Here is a 19797-nt window from a genome sequence, read left to right on the forward strand (position 1 = left end):
TTTGATCTTTTCTATCTTCTGCTCTGATTATCCAGGTTCCTTTTGATGTTGCTGAGCCCTATAGAACTGATATGTAAAAATACACATACATATGTATTAACACAGATGGCACACACGTGCGCTCACGCATGGATGTGCTAGCCGGCTACAAAGGGGAGGTAATGAACCAGTAGAGAGGCAGCATCACAAAGGACGGATTTCCTCGCTCTGGTTGCTAAACTAAACTTTGGCTGCTTTCGTGTTACTAGTTAACAAGAAGCCCCCATAGCGGGAGTGAGAGAATAAATTATTCTGATGGCAAAATTCTTGCGATGAGTCACAAAATGTTCCAAAGGTGTTGCTGGGGATTCTGAATTGGGAAACTAAAGGTTTTAATATCTCACAAGTAAAGATGTCTTTTTTCCCCTCTCTGCTTCATCCCTGTCATATATCTTTGTGTCCCTTCAGAGACTGGGGCTCTTGAAAACGCCTAGATTGACAATCCTGAAGACCAAAGTCCTCTACTAACCCACAGAACAGATACGGCACTGGGAGCAGCAACATAAGAATCCTCAATGCTACCCTTTGTCAATGTGCCACCTGGGATGGGCGTGGCAGGTAAGCTCAGTCTCTTTGAGTGCAGACCATTAGCTTCATGGTCGGTGGGTATTTGTGATGTTGACACGTAGCCAATAGGAAATGGACTATGCTCACTAACACATTTGACATAGGCTGCTAAATGGCCATTGGTTACTATTGACCTGGACAGATTCAAACTGATAGCACCCATCCACCCATCCATTCAGTAGTAGGAAATAAATGTAACACATAAATACTGTTGTTTCCAGCACTGAAGGTATGCATTCATTTTCCATCAAGGCTTATGTCCAAATTGCTTCTTTAAACAAGCTGTCCCCTCAATCTCTCCCCAACTACCAGCTTTGGCTTTGTGTAAATTTACCTTTTAAAAAAGATGCCTTCAGAAGAATGTGCAAATATGAGCTGGGACAAAATGCTGCTCTGTCCACCAGCAAATACAACTTCTTGGGGGTTCCACCTACGACATCACCTCTAAGAATAGACTTAAGACTTCTGTGGACATCACAAATGTGGCTGGTTGTTCCCTGAAAGCCTGTTCCAAAGGCCCTGGAGTCCATGAAAGAGATCCAACTCCCTTCAGTGAGCTTTGGATTAGACCCCGATATTAATATGATTTCTACAGCAGTAGCAGATACTGACCCCAATGAAGGATCGGGGCACTGTGTAGACAGGCATTGCCTCAGAGAACTCACAATGCACATTACAGGATGCAACAGGTGCATGAAACAAACAAATCCAATGAGAGTGGATTAGGAGCACAAAACAACAACAAAATGAACAAAATTTGGCAGAAATGCAGAAGGCAGAGTTAATCTCTGGCCTAACCAATGCCAGACAGGAGTGATGTATAGAATCATAGAATCATAGAATAGAATCATAGAATCATAGAATCTCAGGGTTGGAAGGGACCTCAGGAGGTCATCTAGTCCAACCCCCTGCTCAAAGCAGGACCAAACCCAACTAAATCATCCCAGCCATGGCTTTGTCAAGCCTGACCTTAAAAACCTTTAAGGAAGGAGATTCCACTACCTCCCTAGGTAACCCATTCCAGTTCTTCACCACCCTACTAGTGAAAAAGTTTTTCCTAATATCCAACCTAAACCTCCCCCTCTGCAACTTGAGACCATTACTCCTTGTTCTGTCATCTTCTACCACTGAGAACAGTCTAGATCCATCCTCTTTGGAATCCCCTTTCAGGTAGTTGAAAGCAGTTATCAAATCCCCCCTCATTCTTCTCTTCTGCAGACTAAACAATCCCAGTTCCCTCAGCCTCTCCTCATAAGTCATGTGCTCCAGCCCCCTAATCATTTTTGTTGCCCTCCGCTGGACTCTCTCCAATTTATCCACATCCTTCTTGTAGTGTGGGGCCCAAAACTGGACACAGTACTCCAAATGAGGCCTCACCAGTGCTGAGTAGAGGGGAATGATCACATCCCTCGATCTGCTGGAAATGCCCCTACTTATACAACCCAAAATGCCATTAGCCTTCTTGGCAACAAGGGCACACTGTTGACTCATATTCAGCTTTTCGTCCACCGTAACCCCTAGGTCCTTTTCTGCAGAACTGCTGCCCAGCCATTTGGTCCCTAGTCTGTAGCAGTGCATGGGATTCTTCCGTCCTAAGTGCAGGACTCTGCACTTGTCCTTGTTGAACCTCATCATATTTCTTTTGGCCCAATCCTCTAATTTGTCTAGGTCCCTCTGTATCCTAGCCCTACCCTCCAGCGTATCAACCACTCCTCCCAGTTTAGTGTCATCTGCAAACTTGCTAAGGGTGCAGTCCACACCATCCTCCAGATTGTTAATGAAGATATTGAATAAAACCGGCCCCAGCACCGCAGGGAGGGAGGTGCTCTCTGTGGCTGTTTCTCAACATCTGCCCCCCATTAAAAAACAACAACAACAACAACTATCCCTGTTTCTGCTCAGCCAGGTGCAGCAGCTGCTTCCAGATCTCAAGTCTACCCCAGATCAATTGCATCACCTCTTCCAAAGCACTGTCCAACTGGTGAGAAGGATTCCAGGCATATATGTGGGAACTGAATGCACCTCCTTCACACGGCTATCCAGAAAGTGGAGCAGCCTTATTTAGAAGGAAATTATACAGAAGGGAAGAGGTGTAAATAGTGGAGAGTTAAAGATAAAACTTTAAAAAGTACCTAAGTAATTTAGGAGCCTCAGACCCACTGGACTTAGGTATCTAAGCATCAAAGTGACTTATGAAAGTGGGTCACAGGTGCTTAGGTCACTTAAGCACTTTTGGAAAGTTTACCCCAGAGCTGTTGACATTTTTCAAAATTTTTCAAAATTTCAAAAAAGCCAGTAAAACATTTTCAAGCAATTCTGATTATTTTGAACAAGCTGTAGTGGATAACATCAAATCTCATGGTGTCCTAGGACACAGCACACCTCAGATTCCGACCCTTATTCAAATACTGTGAATTTTCATTAATTCATCCCAAGGAGCTTGGCTGCTTTTTCATTGCAAAAATTACCTTTTTTAATTAAAAAACTAATTTGTTGGAGAGAATGAAAACACTTTTTCTTGAAAGCCACAACACTGTGTTGATTTGTCTCTGGTTTTGCAACTTCTTTTCCTCTTTAGAACGCTAAGTGTACAGAGGCAGACACTATTTACTCATCTGAAGATGCTAGTCACATCACTCAATGCACTACTGGAAGGTACTGTGATACAACAATGGTGAGTGTGGTATAAGAACCAATTATAGAATAGAACAGAGTGCACCGACTGAACTATTGCAAAGAGTGATCAAGTGGTGGGAATGCCAGATTTGGTTTGACAGGGATCATGAAACAATTTTCACAGAGTTTCATTGATAGGGGTTAACAAGATTAGCTTGGAACTGGGTTTTTTAATTGACCCCCCCAAACTCAAAGCAAAACTCATCCTGAAACTACCAAATTGGATTTCACCCTTAAACCATGAGCTATTGGGAATTCTGATATAAAACCATGTGTACGTATATAGGTCAATGCGCAGTTGACATGAGTGAATAGATGCCACCCAGGACAGTCCATGCTCCAAATTTCCATACCTAAGGCATAGCTAGCAGCAAAGGGCTGGTTGTCTGAAGAGATAGCCAGCTGGGAAGACTCCATAACTTCTGGGAGACCATCTTCTTGGAGGATAAGAGGTGGTCAGCCTCTTCCACAGGTGGCTGTCTCTCTTTGGCTACCTCCAGCTCCATTCCTGGAGCACAAGCTATTCTGGGAGACACATCGAGGATACAAACAACAACATTTTGAATGTCCTTGTTCATCCTCATTTGCAGCTTATATCACAAACTGTGAAGTCTGCACCTTTCTAGAAGGAGGCTTTTCTGAGCTGCAAAGTTTGGATTCGGATCTGGTAATAAAAGGAGACATACCAATCTCCTAGAACTGGAAAGGACCTTGAAAGGTCATTGAGTCCAGCCCGCTGCCTTCACTAGCAGGACCAATTTTTGCCCCAGATCCCTAAGTGGCCTCCTCAAGGATTGAACTCACTGGGTTTAGTAGGCCAATGCTCAAACCACTGAGCTATCCCTCCCCTCCTGGATCCAAGCTTCCCCAAAGGCTCATGGGTATTCACACCTGAGATGTCGGGTTTGTTTCATGATAGAGAAAGGGGCTGAGCTGTGAAGAGGCACCTCCCTTTTACCCCAGGCAAAACCTCTGTCGAGATCAATGAGAGTTGTGCCTGAGCAAAGATGAGAGGCTTTGGGCTGCTGTTTACGTGAGCTTAACAGGACCTAATCACAGAGTTTTACTAAAAGCATCGTTTGAGAGACACATTTCCTGACCTCTCCTGGCTGCTGCTAAATTACCCTGCGCTGACATGCACAAGGTGAAACTGAGGCGATAGATGTCTTTCTCTCATGGAATAGTGGGTGATAGAGGAAACGTGATATGGTGGACTGAACCCTGTGAATACTTAATCTCTGATTCAGGAAAGCCCTGAAGTATATGCTTAGTCCATCTTTACTTAGCAAAGTATGCAAGCACATTCATGAGTCCCATTGATATCAATTGGGTCTTAAGCACATGGTAAGATTTCAGTACATGGTTAAGTGCGTTTCTGAATTGGGCTCTGGGCCTCGTTCTGACCTAGTTCTCTATGGCCTGGAAAGGTGATTTTCTTTGCCTCAGTGTCACCATCTGCAATACTTCTCAGGGTGTCTGAAAGTTTAATTACTTATAATCTAGAAGGCCAGGTCCTCAGCAGGTGCAAATCAGCATAGCACCGTTTAAGTCAACCGATGTACAGCAAATGACATCAGCTGAATATCCAGCGCATGCTATCAATCATAGCTACAGATCTGGGCCCCGTTATCAGAGTACCTGAGAACCTCACAATGCCCCTGGGAAGAGGGCAGTTCTGTTATCTCCATTTTACTGATGGGGAACTGAGGCACCGAGAATCCAAGTCATTTCTGCGGTTAAGTAGGAAGCCTGTGGCAGAGGAGGGACTTGATCCCACTGGGCCATCCTTCTCTTTCTGTATTGCGCTGTATATTATTCTACCACTGGAGGAGGAGAGGAGAAGTACACGCTCCTGGTGAATACTAGTTCGCGGGTGTGCATGTGCTTTAGTGCAATTTTAATAGGGTAAAATGCTTGTAATTGTTACACATGTTCGGAGGGGAATTCAGTATGGCTGGGAGCAGCTTGTACGGGATTTTTTTCCCAGGCTTGGGCCTGTGCACGTGGTCCTTACAGCCTGTGGGCACCGATAGTCTGGTTTTTTCACCAGCTGTGATTTTGTATTTATTTTCTCCTCTCTCTCGCCCTCCCCTCGTTTTTCTGACGTTTCTCTTGTGCTTTGCCGCCCAGAAGTCCAGCCCTCCTCCCAACTCCCATGTTTGCAAAAAGACAAAACCTAGTCCATTATTTTATTTTCCTAGACAGCAATCAGATGATCAAAGGCTTATTTGGAGCTAAGAGCCCACACACATGCCATGCAATGAACTGGGGCGGGGGGAATCATTTTCTTCATTTTCTTTCAAACGTGTTCCTTTAAAAAAAAAATCAATGGAAGTAGATTTTTAATTAAAGCAGATGCTGATCCATCCCCAGCCCTAGCGCTGTTAAATATTTTTTGGTTGTGGTTATCTAATCTAGGATTTGTATCGCGAACAGTGGGAGAGCATGGCTTTGATTTCCCGGCTAGAATAAGGGGAGCAAGGGGGAGGGGACAGGTTGTCAAGAGGAAAGCGCTTTTGTTTCGTCTCAGGCTGCATTGCTACGCAGGTGAGGGTCAACAAATACAGCACCGGTGACAGCTACAAAAGCTTAGCCTGGCTGTCTCCTTCTCGCTGTCCTTGTTACAGATGCAAATCCCCAACGCTGGGGCTCAAGAGCGTCTTGGGGAATGAAATGTGCGGTGCGGAAATGCCTTCATGTGAAAGCACTATGGAGCCGTGGAATTGAACCACTGAATGGCCAGCTTGTCTTCCAAAGAAAGAGCCAATTTAGGAGTCTGAGGCAACAGCCGAGAAAATCCAAATGTAAAGCATTCGACCCTCTGCCTAATCCAAGAGAACTGACTCGCCGTGTCCCTGCCTCCCTTCACAACTGTGTGGAGATCAAAGGGTTTAGTTATGAGTCATCAAGACAAACAAGTTTGCTCTGGATGTGCTGGGGTGAGGAGCAGGGCCTCATTCTGCATTACAGACCAAGGATGTCCTGCAGTTTATGCTCCCTAAAAACTAAAAGAGGGACGAATCCTCGGCTGGTGTAAATCAACATTACTACATTGACTTCAATGGAACACGATGATTTACACCAGCCGAGAGCCAGGCCCAGGTGTTCTTCCCCTCAGGACATGAGAGGACCACCGCCGGGTCTGGGATGGAATTCCCCACCCAACTTCATCACTGCACAGTTGTCCAGGTGCTATATGGGTGGGTTCTCTCATTCCTCTTAAGCACCGGGCACAGACCACTGCTGGAGGCAAGATACTGGATTGGATGGATCATTGGTCCCATCCGTTATGACAAATTGTAGGCTTGTATGTGGAAAGAAACTGATAAATAGAACTGTTCATAGTGTTCTTCATCTTATGCATGTCCATCTATCATCTACCTACATGCCTGATCAATCGACATGCCTAGTTTTAAAAGGTGCTGAGCATCCACAACTTTCATTGACTTCAGTGGGAGCTGTAGGTGCTGAGCACATTTGAAAACCCACAGACCACATTCTGATACCCATACTCATCTACTGAGCAGTACTTTAGTTATCAGGCGATCCCACTGATTTCAATAGAACCATTCACAGGGTAAGGTACTACTCAATGTGAGAAAGGGTGGCAGAATCTAGTCCTGTGTCTGTGTCTACATATTACGCACATACACAAGTAAAAACAAAAATGGGTTCAGTACTTCATGCCAGAATCCCAGTGTCCTAGAATGTTTGAGATCTAGGGATTTGGATTTGGTTTTGGTATTAATAATACCAATTGTTTTGTAAAGTTCTTTCCTCAAAGTTCTCGGGACACTACACAGGAAATTAGGACCTGATTTTCTAAGTGTTAGGTCCACGGCAGCACATTGCACATGTAATTTCTGCAAGCAGAGGACCTCAACTGTACACACAAATTTAAACCATTGTCATTTAAAATTTAAACATGCAAATTCCCACTTTGCACACAGAATCATGTCACCTCCAATTAGATGTGCAATTGTGAGCACAGTTTTTCCACACACAATTGTACACCTGATTTTTTTTTAATAATCAGGCCCTTGAAATACAGTGATAAATTAGAACAATTGCAGTATGCATAGCCACATGCTTACTTACATAAGCACACACACTGAAAAGAGGTTAAAAAATACAAAAGATCAAATCAATTAAAAAGCTAGTATATAACCCTGTTCCAGCTTTTGCCTTTATCAGATGGTGAGTAAAGTCTTCACGCCAGTGGAGTGTAAATTCTGTTAATAAATTCTGCTACAGTATCTTTGAAAGTGCAGGCCAGATAAAATGTTATACAAGGAGACTAAATTATACCCAGTTTCAGCAGAAAAGCACAGAGCTCCTTTCAGTCAACTTTGGCTAGGATAAGGAATTTTAGGCATCTTTCTTCCCCTTTCAAAGGGAGCCGGGGAAGAACGCTTTATCCACAGCACCCTGGGATAGATGCATCACATCACTACAACCCCTTAACTATCCATGTGCAGTTGTCACCCTGGGAATACTGTGCTCAGTGTATGCATCTTTTCTCAGTTGTGGAGTTTCAATTGATGGTCTAGCAAAGTTTTTGAGCGATAGCTCCACACTGGAAAAGTTCCAGCATCTCTCTGTTTCAGTACAGGGGAAAACATTTTATTCTCATCTCCAGTCGAAATATATTGAGCATGAGCCTGCAATGAAATCCATGCAGCATCAGACTCATTCACCAAATTCCACCCTTCATAGCCCCTCATTGATTGTATCTGTATCACATTCAGAAATGCTGGGTAAATACTCATACTTACTGCACAGAAGTCAGTCAAAGCCTTTGGCCCTCCTGTAAAATATCTGGACCTGATCTTCACATAGATACTACATGTAGGTCCATTGAAGTCAGTGGAATTGCACCGATTTACACCAACCGAGGGTCTGCTCTTACAAAGAGTGATTTCCAGCTGAGACAGGCTAAGTCCCTTTTGGCTCAGCGGAAAGTCCTGATGTCCATGCTTCATTGGGTCACCAGTTCAGCTCTTAGATTCACTAATGTGCAGTCACACGCTTGTGCTTCAGGCCTCATTTTGCTGTTGTGCACCAACTTCAGTGGGAGTTGTGTCTGTCTAAAAGATTGCAGGGTGGGGCCGATATTGCCTACTGGATGGGGTATACTGTCACATGTTCCATTCCACTCTAGTGTCTGGCCATCAGTCGGCAGACCCCAAACTGCCACTCCCTACCCTCTGGTTCTGCTTTCAAGCCTCTGCCCATACTGCCAATTAGAGAGCCATTCTTGCCTTCATTGACTTCAATGGGAGCAGGATGGAGTCCTAAAGGGCAACCATGAGTGCAGGAGACTGGACTAGATGACTGTCCTCTTCATGAGCTGTTCAATAGCAAACACGAGACACCATGCTCAACATAGAACCTGCCTTCCTGACGGCATGCTCCCAGTGGTCCCTGTCTACAGAGAGTGTACCGAGAATTCTTGGGTTATTTTCTGTGTGTTCACCAACCCATCTTTACCTTTAAGGATAAAGCATTTCCTGCTGCCCCCCTCTGCAGATGTATGCTTATACGTGCCTGTTTGATCAACCCATTCTAACCACAACAACATTTATTTCCCTGACATGCTGAAAATCAGAGTTGACTTTGAACGAACAGCACAATTGGAAGAGTGTCCGCAGGGACAGAAGATGTTGGGTTGTTTTTCCTTCAGACTCTGTGCTGGAGGGTAAAAGTGGCACAAGTTACTGGGCAAAATAATATCTACAAAGGGAGAATCTCTTCTTAGGATGTTCTCATTCACATCCCACTTGCAATAACAACCATGGCCTCGGTCTGATTTTGAAAATGAGAATGGTTAAGATGTGAGGGTGGGAAGGGCATGAATTACAGCCTTGTATTAATCAGATGGAAATGCTCTGTCTCCTAGAATTCCTTCATTAGCCTGCAAGGCAGGTGACCTTTAACCTCCCGTATCACTTACTTCCTTGGTAAAAACTACTGCTGGCAGATCATCCCTCTTGTAGGCTTCATCCATATTCAAAGAGTTGTCACATCCAACCAGCGCTAACAGGCTAATCAAGTGGAATTTTCTTTTTCTTTCTGTTTCTCCTTCCCCCTCCTGCATCTCCCTTCCAACTCAGCAGGATACCTTCACTACATGCAGTCACACACTTTTCAAACCTGGGCAAGGGGCAGATACAGGGGGAAGGGAAGAAGCTACCCATTCATTCAGTGCCTCAAAAATCTGCTGATTTCCCTTTTTCCTTTCATCTTGCAGAAGAATGTGTCTCACTCCTGTTAATAGAATTGACGACTGGCCACAACTAGAGGGTTGACTGAACCCATTAAAATAATCTAACCTCTCCTCCTAGGACTGAGTGAACTTTTAATTTTTTGTAATGGAACATTAGGTTTTTGACAATAATTTTTTTTTGAGGGAAGTGTCTGCTTTACTCCAAAATTGTTGATGTTTCACACCCTCCACCACCATTTTCTGACCAGTTCTGCTCCCTGCACATTTTCCGAACCAGATATTTTCTTGAGGTTCCGAAATTTCATACCACCACTGGAACTAAAATAGCTGAGATACATCAGATTCCCTTAATATGACATTTGCCTGTATAGGACACAGACTCCTCCTGTCCTAACTATAGGTGGGGGGAAAGCGTGGTAATTTCGATACCACTGCGGACAAAAGATGACTCTGGGATGGTGACCACTGTTGCATGAGAAAATCTTCCCATGTTTTTGCTAATGGGACAGGAAGTATTGGAAATCTAGCGAAGAAGCTATTTCTCACATTGTTTCCATCCCAATTTGAAAGATTTCTAATACAGTAGTTTAGCTATACATCTGTGGGAAGTCCAGGTCTCAGTGACAATGGAAAAACTCCTTTTGACTTGGACAGGGCCTGGATTTCACTTCTAAACCTCTATATGGTTATCTGAACAGGACTTGAATTCTGAACCCAGGATGGGCGTTGCTATCCAGGTTTGAATTCAGATTCTGTAGTCTGAGGGTGTCTGAATACAAATAGATTGTTTCTGCACCCTCTCTCCCCTCAGCCTTTTGAGCTTTGTCCATCTGTTCAGAAGACCTTAACTCCAGAAGTCAATGGAGACAAACTTCAGCTACTTATTGCCTCTTTGTGGGTCTCTGCACTAAGTTAAACCAGCTGGCAGCCAATTATGGATATTTAAGCAATATCTCTGGAGGTTTACGCAACATGGCTTGAATATAATTCATATTTTTTAGCCAGAATTCTCCAATAGGGTCAGTAAGATACTTCCCCCCAGAGACATGTTGTTTCAAAGTTATCCATGGACCTCTGAAGGATCTGGAACTGACTATTCTCAAAGATGGGATACTGGAATAGCTGGACCATGGGTTTCCTACATTCCTATTTCTCTTTCAGGTAGGTAATGAATCGCTGGTCACAGACTTAAACAGAGATAACCATCAGCCAGGCTGCACATATACAGCAAAGGGAACAGAAGTCTGGACCTTTGGCTCTGAAGACACAGGAATCCACAGTTTGAGTTCAATGAGAAACTCCAAAACAACTCAATAGATATACTTCAAATTTCTGAGAACAATTCACTTCTGGGCAGAGAATAATCACAAAAACCGCCAGGGATTTTCCTGAGGAAAGTTTTATGCCACCAGACAGAAAAACTTATGATAAACAGTGTCATCTGAAGTATAACCCTAGTCCTGTGCCAGTGATTAATTTAGGGAAAATACACACCCTCTCCACTGAAGTTTTGGTTCCAAGCTAATGAAAAAACTGAATTTTGAACTGCAGGGGAATAGATACAAGAGCGAGAAGCAGGGGCAGGAGAAGGAGAAAGAAAGAAAAGAAAAAAGCAAGCCACAGTGGTACCCACTGTTACGTACCAGCACCATAAATCTATTTATTTCACCTGGCCTCTGCTAGGGTTCTTTTTGAAATGCGAGACCCATAATTTACTTCTCATGTCCTTCCTTTTTTTAAAAAATTCTGTACAGACTTCCACAAGTATCTTAGGTATTATTGGAATGCCAGTCACCTGTGTAACCTGATGTTGGATGGTTAGCTCATGGGTCTGTTGTTATAAATATGCTCTCTGTGTGATTGCTGCGGCTGCTGCTTCTCAGCAGCCTCTGTCTTCACCTCGCTATTTTTGGACCCTCCATCTCACTCTCTCTCGTTTAGCAGTGCCTCATCTCATGGAGAACAGAGAGCGACATTCATTAAAATGGAATGTTGTGAGTTATCACACAAAATTAACTCTATTTACATCTGCTGCTTGTCACTTTCAATGCTCTTCTCCTTTGATCACTTTATACTTCCACTAACTGCCCAGGCCAACTTCCCAGTGGGCAGCAGTTGTACGCTCAAGTTAGCATTGTTTGCCGCATTACTCCCTCCTACACAGACTACATGAGCTTTCCTCATGGCCAAGCATATTTCTTCATTGGTCAGAGAGCTGCAGCTGTGCGGTTATCTAGAAACACCAGTAATAGCCACAAGGATTTTACAAGGCTGAAATAAAAATCCCTACACTTTTTAAACTGCTCAACTGCTGCAAAACATACTAGGTGACTCTAGCTAAAATAAAATATCTATTGTGGGGACTGAACCTGGGTCCTTTCCATCCGCACCAAACCCCTAGGTCTCTGATTTTGCAGTAAATCCATTAGTTGGTCACAGAACAAGGTTGTTATGATGTGATGAACCTGACAGGACACACAAAAGCTATGTGTTACATAAACCTTGCATAAGGTCCTGGTTGTCCTGCACTGCTCAATGTACCAGAGAAGCCTGGTAGAAAATACCCATTGTAGTGGCCAGTGTCCTGTGTCCCATGTACTTATCAAGTCCATGATCCTACAAGCATCTATGCACTGCTTACCTTTACTCATGGAAATAGTCCTGTTGAGATTCTCAAATGGAACGTGCCCTAAATACCTTATCTGATGCCCACTGAAGTCACTGGGAATCTTTCCACGGATCTCAGTGGATGCTGGCTTATGCCCTAGGCATAGGCTATCAATATCAATACATTTTCTTCTCCAATGCTGTTCAAAAGCATTAGGGAATTTTTTGTCTACATTACATTTTTGCATACACCAGCTCTTATGCAGCTCAGTCCTGGGGGTGCTGATTTGAAATTGTGTTTTTAAAAGCTTCCTTATTCATGCAAACGTCACGTCCTTTTGTCAGTGAATTAACACAGCATCAAAGTGCCTGCTTCCCTGATCTCTGACCTGGAGGCTATTAAAATTGCATTTGAGGTTAACAATGGAGACTGAAAACAAAGATCAAATGAATAATACATAAACAAAGCACTTCAAAGAGATATTGGAGTAAATAATATAAATATATTAAGTGGCAAAATCCCTTGAATTAGAAATTAGATAAAAATGCTTTTATTATAAAGGAAAACAAAGAAATCCTGGACTTTGATTGGTTATTAGCAGAAATTGTCAGTATATTTATACATTCTGGCTGCTCAGGCTTAATAATTTCATGTGTTCTTGCAAGATAACATTTAGGTCATGTGATTTCATCAACCAATCAAGCTTCCAGGCTCTTACTTGACACTTGGTAATGAATTGATATGGTAGCGTAGGACACATTCACCTTATCTTTTTATAAATGCATTGAGTGGCATTTGGGATGCCTTCCACTTCTCTGGTTCATTTGCATTACATAAGAAACCTCTAAATGTTAAAGCTTTCACTCCCAGCTAAAGTTTGAGTCTCCCAACCTCGTTTCAAGGATATCTGTCTTGGGCTGGCACGGAAATAGTCAGGTGTGGTTGTGAGTGAGTGAGTGTGTGTGTGTGTGTATGCATGTAGCAGCCAGATGAAGAGCAACGGAGCTGTCTCCTGCACCCAGGAACACGCATGGGCCCCATCAGAACTGACAGGCCTACCCAACCTGAAATCATCTGAGTGCAGTTTTTGAAATCGTTTGAAAGTGGAGTGTCAGGAAGATGTTTGCATGGAGGATGACATCTCCTCTCGGCATGGTTTAATGACATCCCTCGCTTGTCATCACTCTCTTCATGCTTCACAAATAACAACAGTGGAGGAAATTCTTGGCAAGGCAGAGGCAGGGGCCAGGGGCGTTGGGGGTGGGGAAGGGTGGAAGTAAAGTGTAAATAGCCATGCACAAAGCCAGCTGGAAGAATTCAGAGGGGTTCAGAAATTTCTATCAAGAAGAATCAGGGGCGTTTGAAGCCTCCTGGATCATTCTACAATGTTGTTAAACAGGGAATAAGGGTTAACCTCCGTTAGGTCACTCAGCCCATTTAGAGAAGTAGGACATAACGGAATCTTTATCTTGGTCTATCAATGCATTCATAGAAGGGCCGATCATCGTGGCACAATTTCCATGTGTTGCTGGCATGAGAGGACATGGAGGTTTCAGGCCACAACTTTCAGCCAGGGTAGTTCGGTGTAGCTCCTCTGAAGTCAGTAGTGATGCCCCAGTTTGCACTGGCACAGGGAGACTGGCAGGTGACATATTTTGGGAGAGAGATGGGTAATGAAAGTCAGAGGCAAGGGGATCGAATGGATTGAGTTTGGGGCTAGAACTCCAGGGTTCGAAGACCAGCTCCCGCCACAAGGCTGCTGTCTGACCTTGGGCAAGTTGCTTCCCATCTCTTTGTCTCAGCTTCCCTGTCCGCAAAATAGGAATAATAATATAATACCTGACTCAAAATGGTAGCGTGAGGGTTAATTAACGAAGGGACCACGTTTATCCCCACAACCCGATAGACATAAAAACGTTGTACCTGGGAGGAACTCACTGTGTGTAAAGACCTATCAGTGCTAAGTGTTCTTAATAAAGTCTGGTATAGCCAGAAAAATATCTCTGAGGTTCTACACTGATTTCCTACTGATGACTTGCAAAGAAATAGGGTCATTTTAGACTTGTTGTCTAACTTCTAATGCCTCACACTCAGCCTAAGAGTTGAAAAGCAAACTCTGCTCTCTCTGCCTCTTAGGCTACCACTAGCAGGGAAGACCCTGGATCTGGAATTCTGCTGGTGAGTGGTGACGCAGGCAATATAATACACTCCGTCACATGCTCCCATAGTTTCAGTGTCTATGCACTGCCAGCTGAAGACTTGTTTTTTTGTGTGGTTTTTTTTTGTTAGGCTTGAAGGCACGCAGAGAGCAGAGAAGTTGAGTCACAAGTTACACAGTCGCTGGATGGCTGGATGAGCCATCTCTTCAGCAGGGAGAGAGAAGTTGTGGGCTAAATCCTGAAAGGTGCTGAGAATCTGCAATTGCTGCTGAAGTCAGTGGGATTTTGGGGGTGCTTAGCTTCTCAGAATCTGGCTGAATGACAATTAATAATAATGGGTCAAATTGTGAGGCCTTTACTCAAGGCAAAACTCCCTTTTACTTGGGCAAAACTCCCTTTTAAATTAGAGAGAATTTTGCCTCTGCAAGAACTGAGTAAAAAAACCAAACAATAACCTCAGGATCTGGCTCAATATTATCAATTGCATACATTATTCATCTGCAAAGACCTGAGCAAATAGATTAGATACACATGAGATGCCTATCTCATGTAAAATGTACTGAGTCAAATTTGTCCCCGCTGTAACTCTCCTGACCTCATTCAAGCTATGTGGAGATACACTGGGCCCACTGTGGCTGGATTGCCATGGGCATCGCAGGAAACACACACACACTCTCCACATCTGGAGAAATGTCATAAGCCCATTTTTCTCTCTAGGTTTGGCCACAGGCCAAAGGGTGTACAAGTGGGTACATTTCTCTAAGGATGAAGGGCCTTTCCCACAGGGCATGAACAGGCGTTTATGACTTAGGTTCTGATGACCGACATTGTGGTAGACTCTCAGCCTTACATGTGCTTTTCCAGCCCTCTGGGAGCGTATTTACAAATTAAACAAAAGAGACAACAGATGCTTTCACATTACTTCACAGGGAGCTGAATGGCAAGGTCAAGGAAGAGGAAGAGAAGAAAAGAGCTTTATCAAAAGGAATTAGTACCTTGGTGGCCAGAATTATGTTAAATGGGCTCAGACCAAAGGCAAGCCAGTATCCTTCTGCTTGTCTCTGTAGGCTCTCCAGCCGGAAGATAAAACGTCCCACGGCACTTTTCAAAAGGACTCAGAGCCCTATTGTCCCAGTCATTATTCCCTAGTTCAGTAAAGCAGCTTCCAGTGTTCAAGGTGGTGTGTAGACGAATGTTTCAGCATATAGTGATTGGCATATTTTCCCAACCTAGTCACCGCCCGTCCAGCAGCCAGACTTTATATAGAGCTTTGAGATATTTTAAGGAAAGAAGCTGCACAGGAACAAATTCAAATGTATCTCAGATTAGACCTCGATGCTTAATGTAGGCAAAAGATACTCCCGAAAAACTGTGTGCGTGGTGAAGGCACCCCAATGCTATTTTGTAGAACTTAGAGATTCCTAAGCATGATGAGCTCCCAATATGATGCCATGCTCAAAAGAGTTAATGTCATCCTGGGATGCATAAACAGAGGAATCTCCAATAGGAGTGGAGAGGTTATTTTACCTCTATATTTGGCACTGCTGTTATCACTGCTGAAATACTGTGTTCGGTTTTGGTGTCCACAATTCAAGAGGGGTATTAAGAAACTGGAGCGGGTTCAGAGAAGACACACGAGAATGCTTAAAGGCTTAGGGTAGGTTTACACTTACCTTCCGGGTCGACGCGGTGAGTTCGACTTCTCGGAGTTCGAACTATCACGTCTGATCTAGCGCTGCGGTCGACTCCGGTACTCCACCACTGCAAACGGCGGTGGCAGAGTCGACGGGGGAGCCGCGGAGTTCAACCCCGCCGCGTCTGGATGGGTGAGTAGGTCGAACTAGGGTACTTCGAATTCAGCTACGCTATTCACGTAGCTGAATTTGCGTACCCTAGTTCAACCTCCCTTCTTAGTGTAGACCAGGCCTTAGAAAACATACCTTATCGTGATAGACGTAAGGAGTTCAATCTATTGAGCTTAACAAAGAGACGGTTAAGGGGGACTTGATTACAGTCCGGAGGTGAAAGTGGGCTGGCACGGCGTACCGGTAAGAACTGGCCGCCGGTACAGGCCCGCACACAGCTGATGCTGAAGCGCTGCTGCAGCCACGACAGCGCTTTAACGTTGCTGACCCTTTAGCCCCACCCCCAGGGCCGCTGCGGGAGGTGGGGGGAAGGGGAAGCTGCTGTGGGGCCCGGTGATTTAAAAGGGCCCAGGGCTCCCGCCAATACCACAGCAGCAGCCGGGGCCCCGGGCCCTTTAAATTGCCGCCGGAGCCCCGGGTAGTGCTGAAGAGCTGGCTGGGGGAGGCTGGCCCTCAGCCCCGCCCCTTCTGCCCGATGCCCCGCCCCTTCCAGGGGCCCGGAGCCAGGCCCCCGTACCAGTAAGACTTTTAAGTTACTTTCACTCCTGTTACAGTCAATCAGTATCTACATGGGCAACAAATATTTAACAATAAGTTTTTCAGTCTACCAGAGAAAGGTATAACACAAGCCAATGGCAGGAGGTTGAAGCTACACTTTCATGAAAAAGGCCATGGGATCTTTAATGACCACAGAGTGGTCAGGATGTCTGGTTTATGTCTCAGCTGAAAGACAATGGGAGAAAGGCAGTAAGCAGTGAAGAGAAATTTTCAGACTTTGAGCCCCTGGGTTTTTTCTTCCTTGAGACAGAGGCTTATAATGGTATGTTCCTAGGCAAAGCAAAGAGCCCTGTGTAATGGAAGAGAACGGCTGTTCATGAAGCTCGTCTGAATCAGGCAGGGCCATGGGGACGGCTCCTCCTGCTCATAAGGTCTGTGCTGGCGCTAATGAATTTCTCAGCGATTGATTATGGAATCCAAGCTCATCGTTTCTCCTCAGTGGGCCTCAATATCATTTTGTGTGTGTGTTAAAGAAGCGACTCATCTTTGTTGATACAGATTAGGATTAAAACACACAAGGGGAGGCGGGCAGGAAGGGGGGCTTTAAGCTTCCACCTGTATCTTCTCATCTTTGGAGCTTACGCTAATAAACAAAGAAAACAGATGCAGGTGGCTGGCTCATAAATACTCTGCCAGAATAGGATCTGCTGAAAAGCTTCCAAAAGCTCAAGATGTTTACGAACCAGGGAAAATATCCATCTCCCCACCACCACCACCCACACTGCTGCACCCAGTCCCTCAACTAAGAAAACAAACCATCAAAGAGCACTGCATTTGGACGACGCTACAGGGCCTGCCCTGCTCTCACTGTTACACCATTCACTCTAGGGGAGTTATTCCAGATTTCTGCTGGCATGACAGAAAGATCAGGGCCTATCATGTAAGTATCACGATCTTGCTTTCCTTTCCCAAAAGCAATTATAGAGGGCTAGACTGAGGCTCTAGGAGCTCAGATGCAGTGGGGATGGGCACAGCATAAGAACCCAAACAGAACAGAATAGCCCTGAGTATGAGGCATCCAGCCAAAGCCCACTTCCTCCAGAGGTCTGCTTTCCCACTAGCCCCACACAGCCCTGAGACAGCCAGCCTTTTGCAAGAGACAGGAGCCGTGGTTCTACTGACAGGTTCCTACCTAGCATATCTCTGCCTACTCCCCATCTTGTCCCTGCTCACTTGCTTGTAGTGGAGAGTATCAGCCAAGTAGCCCTTCTGCTGTGCCCAGAGCTGCTGCAGTCCAGGTTGGTCTTATGCAGCCATGCAGTGGGGAGGGCCTTATCGCCCTGTATCGCTATGTGGCATGAGGGAACAATCTGGTCTATGATTTTCATATATACAGATATCTGTAAAATGAGAGAATGTCACATAATAAAAAAAATCGGAAGAAATCTCCTGAAGTACTCTCTCTCTCTCTCTCTCTCTCTGTCTAGCTATAGCACTATAGGATATTTCTTCTGGGTTTTTTTCTGCCTGGCATTCTCTCATTTCCTTCAAAAATTTTCAAAACTCTTCCCCTTTGCAAAGAAAATAAATAAACAAACCCCCAGAACCCAAAGAGTTCTTATTAAAGTCCTGAACATATGCTACTTAGGAAAAAAAATGAAAAACGAATTTAAAGTGAAATTGGCTGATAAAGAAAGGGTTCCACAAAGGGCTGGTCTTCCAATCATCCTATATTTCTCCTGTAATTTCCTCAGAGATTGTGGAATGATTTTCCAGATGTCTCTGTTTCTTCCAGGTGGCATGTTCAACATGATTTGGAGCATGGCCAACGTTATGCTGCTTCTTCCATTTTTTTTTTTAAAAAGGGTGCACGCACGTGGGTATATACACACACACACACACACAATTTTCATCCAGAAAACCCAACATTTGACAGACCCGAGCAACTCAAAGGAGAGGAGGTTTTTTTTATTTAGTAATGTACTTGTGGTTAAATAGACCACCATGATTCCAAGCCCCCAAGAGAGGTGGTCGCTTTTTCTGCACAATTATAAGAAAAGTCAAAGGGGGTTATTATTAGAGTCATAGACTCATAGACTTTAAGGTCAGAAGGGACCATTATGATCATCTAGTCTGACCTCCTGCACAACGCAGCCAGAGAATCTCACCCTCCACTCCTGTAATAAACCCCTAACCTATGTCTGAGCTATTGAAGTCCTCAAATCATGGTTTAAAGACTTCAAGGTGCAGAGAATCGTCCAGCAAGTCACCCGTGCCCCATGCTGCAGAGGAAGGCAAAAGAAAACCCAGGGCCTCTGCCAATCTACCATGGAGGACAATTCCTTCCTGACCCCAAATATGGTGATCAGCTAAACCCTGAGCATGTGGGCAAGACTCACCAGCCAGACATCCAGGAAATAATTCTCTGTAGTAACACACACCACCCCATCTAACATCCCGTCACAGACCATTGGGCATATTTACTGCTAATAGTCAAAGATCAATTAATTGCCAAAATTAGGCTATCCCATCATACCATCCCCTCCATAAACTTATCAAGCTTAGTCTTGAAGCCAGATATGTCTTTTGCCCTCACTGCTCCCTTTGGAAGGCTGTTCCAGGACTTAGAATCATAGAATCATAGAATATCTGGGTTGGAAGGGACCTCAGGAGGTCATCTAGTCCAACCCCCTGCTCAAAGCAGGACCAAACCCAACTAAATAACTTCACTCCTCTGATGGCTAGAAACCTTCATCTAATTTCAAGTCTAAACTTCCTGATGGCCAGTTTATATCCATTTGTTCTTGTGTCCACATTGATACTGAGCTTAAATAATTCCTCTCCCTCCTTGGTATTTATCCCTCTGATATATTTATATAGAGCAATCATATCTCCCCCTCAGCCTTCTTTGGTTAGGCTAAACAAGCCAGGCTCTTTGAGTCTCCTTTCATAAGACAGGTTTTCCATTTCTCGGATCATCCTAGTAGCCCTTCTCTGTACCTGTTCCAGTTTGAATTCATCCTTCTTAAACATGGGAGACCAGAACTGCACACAGCATTCCAGATGAGGTCTCACCAGTGCCTCGTATAACGGTACCAACACCTCCTTATCTCTACTGGAAATGCCTTACCTGATGCATCCCAAGACTGCATTAGCTTT

At 44.4% G+C, this 19797-nt stretch overlaps 1 protein-coding gene and 1 long non-coding RNA gene across 12 annotated transcripts in view; one reads left to right on the forward strand and one right to left on the reverse strand.

The window, feature by feature from the left end:
• CELF4 (CUGBP Elav-like family member 4) overlaps positions 1–19797 on the reverse strand; it is an 860161-nt gene that overhangs the window by 256937 nt on the left and 583427 nt on the right. The window lies entirely within an intron of this gene.
• Positions 454–6452, forward strand: LOC123372770. The gene is made up of 3 exons (XR_006580444.1): positions 454–597; positions 3185–3280; positions 5910–6452. It is a non-coding gene; the product is annotated as an uncharacterized LOC123372770 (long non-coding RNA).

Source organism: Mauremys mutica, chromosome 6, assembly GCF_020497125.1.
Source record: "Mauremys mutica isolate MM-2020 ecotype Southern chromosome 6, ASM2049712v1, whole genome shotgun sequence".
NCBI classification, from domain to species: domain Eukaryota; kingdom Metazoa; phylum Chordata; order Testudines; family Geoemydidae; genus Mauremys; species Mauremys mutica.